Source organism: Propithecus coquereli, unplaced genomic scaffold (assembly GCF_000956105.1).
Source record: "Propithecus coquereli isolate 6110/MARCELLA unplaced genomic scaffold, Pcoq_1.0 Scaffold142, whole genome shotgun sequence".
NCBI classification, from domain to species: Eukaryota; Metazoa; Chordata; class Mammalia; order Primates; family Indriidae; genus Propithecus; species Propithecus coquereli.
In genome coordinates, this window is record NW_012138525.1 from 4,445,040 (window position 1) to 4,450,397 (window position 5,358).

Below are 5,358 nucleotides of genomic sequence, written 5' to 3' on the forward strand. Positions count from 1 at the left end.
GAGAGATGTGTGATTCTTCCTTTTACCTGACCACTTAGAGGCCATTGGAGGGTTACCAATTGGCCTAATTTCAGTGTTGTTGTCTCAGGAAATAGAGAGGCCCGAGGAGACCAGGGAATGGCTGGTGAGGGCAGCAGATAGGACACACATGACATTTATCAATTAAATTCACCATCTTATATGAGCATGATTCCTGGTCCCCCAAAACAATTATAATAGTAACATCAAAGATCACTTATCACAAATCACTGTAACAGGTATAATAGTAATGAAAAATTTGAAATATTGTGAGAATTACCAAAATGTGACACAGAGACATGAAATGAGCACATTCTGTTGGAAAATGGCACCGATTGATTTGCTTAATGCAGGGTTGTCACAGACCTTCAGTTTGTAAAAAGTCGCCGTATCTGTGAAGTGCAATAAAGTGCAGCACGATAAAACGAGGTATGCTTGTGGTGGCCGGGATTTTAGAATGTTTGGGAAGGATAACAGGGCGGGAAGGTAATTTACTGTCTTAAGGTCAGACAATTTAGTGTCAAGAGTCAGACTGACTGTGTGACCAGCCTGGGCAACATAGTGAGATCCTATCTCTGTGAAAAATAAAAAGAGGCAGACTTCCTGGGTTCAAGTTCCATTGCAGTCACCTCTTTGCTATGTGACCTTGAATGAGTTACTTCTCTGTGCCTCAGTGCCAACATGAGTAATTTAAAAATAGATTTTACTTCACAGGGTGGTTGTGAGGATGAATGAGATGATGGAGGTAAAGCTCTTGAAACGGTGCCTTATAGTTAACAAGTGGCACTGTTATCGTCATGTGGCTTCCACGAAGTTTGAGATTCACGTACAGTCTCCTAACATTTTGGCTCGGAGTGTATACTTTCCGATCCCCGTGCCCGTTCATTCATTCTTCAATGTGCATGCTCCCTAGGCAGTCGCCTGCTGTCCTGTGGTTCAGGTCACATCTCTGCTGGGAAGTTTTGCAGAGCCTTGTTTTTTTTTTTTTTTTTAAAGTGTCATCCTTTCCTCGGGGGCCATGCTAATCTTCTCTGTATCATTCCAATTTTAGTATATGTACTGCCAAAGCAAGCACTTCCAAAGCCTTGTGACCTCTCTTGGAATACTCGGTGCCTCCACATAGGTGTGTGAGAGGCATCTCTGTCTAAACCAGGCTCAACAGAACTACCCCATGTTCTCTTCTCCCTGAATTTGCCCTCGCATCCAGGGACACGCCATCTACCTGTTCTCAGGGAGTATTCCTGGAGCCACTGGGATGCCTTGCTTTCCATGATGTCTAGGCCATCATGTCCTTTTCACACTACCTTCCTAACATCGTGGTGGCGCCCATGTCTCCCCACCTCTGCTCCGCAGAGTCCACTCGTAGTGATGAGCAGCCAGAGTGGCCTGTCGTGGTATGACATCCTGGCCCTGCTGAAGGCTGTCCTGTGGCCTGTGCCTAGAGGGAAATCCTGCTCTCTGTCCTGCCTCCCAGTATGCTCCCCTCCCCTCCCCCACGGGGCACATTGCCTAGTGTAGTCTCTGAGCACGTGGATCTTTTCCACCATAGGGTTTGTCCTGGTGCCCCTACCCGACCTATGGCACTTTCCCACAGTTCTGCATTTGGCCAGGTCCTTCATGTCCTTCACATCTCAGCTCAGATGCCATCGCCCTGAGAGGCCCCCTTTGCTGTCCCATCCAGACAGCCTCTCTAGCTGTCCCTTCCTTTCTGCACCTCTGCTCGTGCTGAGCACCACGTGTATTTGGTGGGTTTTTCTTTGTCTTCCCCCACCCATGCGTAAGTGCCAAGGCTGCAGGGATCTTGCACATTTCCTTTTCTGCTATATCCTATCCTGAGAACCCAGACCATGCCTGGCAAGTAGATGCTCAATAAGTACCTTTTTTTTTCTTAAGAGACAGAGTCTTCCCGTTATCCAGGCTAGAGTGCACTGATGTCATCGTAGCTCACTATAATCTCAAACTTCTGGGCTCAAGTGATCTTCCTGCCTCAGCCTCCAAGAGTGCTAGGATTACAGGCGTGAGCCACCGCGCCCGGCCCATTCAGTTATTCTTTATTTGTTGCCAGGCACAGTGCTGGGCTCCAGAGACAGCTGTGGCCCTGTGTTGGTGGAGCTGACCCATGGAGGCAAAGACTTGCATTAATACCTTGTTGCTAAATTACAGTCATGAGGAGCGCTCTGGATTAGAGGAATTCGGTCCTTTGAGAACAAATGAACAGGTCTCAGGATGTGGTCCCCTAAAGAAGTAACACTTAGAGGAGGACTGAATGTTGGGAGGGCAGGGAGAAAATTCCCAGATGAAGGAAGGTGCATGGAGGCCTGAGGTTGGGCAGGAGGAGTTTGAACCTCTGTCAGAACAATCAGTCAGAATGGGCCAGGGCGCCTGCTGCTTCAGAATGGGAGAGAATGAGGGCTGCAGAAATACCACAGGGCCACTTGCTCTTGCTGTGCAGCCCCTCCTGTCTCTGGCATTTAAGTCTGCTCAAGGCTCTCCCACCCTGGAAATGTCTCTCCAAAGTCCCGCCCACCCAAGGTATTATAGTCTCTCCTGCGCAGCTAAGCTTTTCTTTGTTCATTCCTTCATTCATGTACTCCTTTTTTTCCCACAAAAAAGCCATGAAAAACTTAAACACTACAAACAGAGAAAAATAAAACTTAAATGACCCAGAGGCAACTGCTATTGACAGTTAGGATCTATCCTTCCAAGTTTGTTCAAAAACATATTTTTTAAGCATAAAAAAAAAAAGATAAAAAACCAGGATCCATTTGTATGTAAATTGTGTTTTACAAAACTTTAATATGTTTAAACATTCAAATACATTTAAACATCTATATAACACTTTTAATGGCCACTTGAGATTCTGTACCACGTGTCAGAAATACACACCCAAACGCCTGTCCATTCATTCTCAAATATTTAGTGGACACCTGTTGTGTTCTAAGACTTCTAGGCTGACTGCAATGTTTTACTGTTATAATAATAATGCTATTAATAAATGATGTGTTGCCGAATATCCCTGGGGCTCAACATTTGTGCAAATCTGTAACTGTTACACCTACCTCCTGCACCTCCCAATTTCTCTGCTTTCTCCTTTCCTTCCTTGACCTTCTGCAGGCTGGCTTGTGTCCCCACTATGCCACTGAAATTATTCTCAACAAGGCCACCATATATTATCCAAAATGCCAATTTCTGTGATTGATCTATTTTCTGGCCTTATCTTTACTGAGCTATTTGTGGCTTTTACTTCCTTGGACCACCTTTCTCTTCCTGAAATGTCCTTTCTTGGTCAGGTAAAGCAGGTGGTCTTGCCTCATTCTATAGCTAGGAAAGGACAGCCAGAGAGGTTCTAGCCTGTTAAAGAAACCCACAAACCCACTCTCCAGGCAAACGAGGGCTAGTTATGTTGCCCACGCTGGTCTCCAATTTCTAGGCTCAAGTGATCCTCATGCCTTGGCCTCCCAAAGTGCTGGGACTGCAGGCATGAGCCACTGCACCCAGCATTGAGCTTCTTTTTGAGTGTGATTTTTGGAATCCTTGATGATGTTTGAAAATTCTTCTAGTTGTTTTTGTTTGTTTGTTTTGTTTTTTTAAATCACTGCCATCTCCTTCTCTTCCAGTGTAGAATTTTGTTTAGTTCTACTTTCTAGGAAGAAATCTATTGCATTTGCTTTTTCTCCAGTGTTGCTAATCTAATCGGTCCTCCTGGCCTTGGCTGCAACAGGACTCTAACGAGGAGGACTCTGTCACTGGGCAGTGCAGAGGGGACAGGAACTGGGCATGTTTCCATCTCTGAGATAGAAGGAAAGCGGCTCAGAGGACCTGGACCGGAGATTCCTGTTCAGAGGCTCAGAACCTGGCTTTGGGGTCAGGCAGGCCACCTGCAGGGTCTTACTGGGTAGCTTGGGGGAGTTACTTCTCTGACCATCAGCATTCTCATGAAACATATGTATAAATAAAAGTTCCTTCCGGAGCATGAAGAGTTAATAAACATATGTAACGCTCTGGTCTCTTTGCCTGACACACAGTAGGCACTAATTAATTGGTAGTTATTTGTGTTTTTAATTAAGATTTAGTAAGCATTTTTCTGTAAAAGACCTCATTTGGGCCTCCGAATTATTTAACCACATTTGGTATTGCGTATAGATATTTTTCATCATCATTCTATTGAGGTAGGAACTGAAGATCAGAGGGAGAGCACGTGGCTTCAAAGTAGCGGCCAACTCTAGCGGAGCAGTTCTGGGCGCTGCTGGGACCACCCGGCTACTCAGCCAGCTCTGCGCCCCCAAGCCCCACACCTCGCGGGCCCGCCACGGCCTCAGCGCCATCTTTGAGCCTGGCACCAGTGCCTCACTTCCGCAATTCCCTTTGCCAAGGAGCAGTGGCATCTTCCCCAAGCTTGCCCTTTCTGGGTATAGGGTATCGAAAACAAGACACACTTCTCGCTCCGGCCGAAAAGAGTCATTCATCTTTCTTCTCCCAGGTTTGGAGGAGGCGTTTTAACCAATTCAAAAATGGCGCCGTCAACCTCACTTTCCCAGTCTTCCGCTCGTGGAGGCGCGAGGGCGAAGGTCACGTCTGAGTGCGTTGGCGAGGGGGTGGGGCGGAGCCGTCTCCACGGCAACTCGCGCGCAGCCCGGGCCGCTAGGCAGGGCGGGAAGAGCGGGTTCTGCGGCGCTGGCGACGGGCGGGGCTGCGAGCGCCAAGGGCCCCGGGCGGCCGGGGCAGCTGCAGGATGAGACCCTGGGCGTGGCGTCCGTGCCCTCGCAGTGGAGGGGCGTCCAGGGCATCCGCGGGGAGACGGTGAGGGCGCGGGCACCGCGCGGAGCGACGCGGGCGGGAAGGCTGGGGCGCAGCACGGCGGTCGGGCGAGGTTCTGACGTCCCGCCGTTTTGTTTTTATAGTTTAGTCCACAGAAACTAGCCCAGGTGACACTCTCGGCCCAGTCTTTCCCTGGTCTTTAAGGAACAACGAAAAGTTAAAAAACCAAATCTCTGAAGACCCTACGTTTTGAAGGATTTTGTTTGAACTGCAGTTTTTAGTCACTTCAAACTAACTTTTGTTTAAAAAGAAAGACCAAACTGCATCTTAAGGTCCAGATAAACCGGTTTTCTAGTTTTTTGTTTGTTTGTTTGTTTTTTGAGACAGAGTCTCACTTTGGTGCCCGGGCTAGAGTGAGTGCCGTGGCGTCAGCCTAGCTCACAGCAACCTCCAACTCCTGGGCTCAAGCGATCCTCCTGCCTCAGCCTCCCTTGTAGCTGGGACTACAGGCGCGAGTCACCACGCCCGGCTAATTTTTTGTTTCTATTTTTAGTTGACTGGCTAATTTTTTCTATTTTTAGT

The 5,358-nt window shown here is 47.9% G+C and overlaps 1 protein-coding gene across 1 annotated transcript in view; it reads left to right on the forward strand.

Moving 5' to 3' along the window:
- The first annotated feature begins 4,505 nt into the window (after positions 1-4,505).
- The window catches only part of WDR34 (WD repeat domain 34), a 17,369-nt gene continuing 16,516 nt past the window's right edge, over positions 4,506-5,358 (forward strand). Inside the window, exon 1 of the mRNA XM_012639714.1 lies at positions 4,506-4,818. The gene's annotated coding sequence lies outside the window, so the exon portion shown is untranslated. The remainder of the gene's footprint in view (positions 4,819-5,358) is intronic.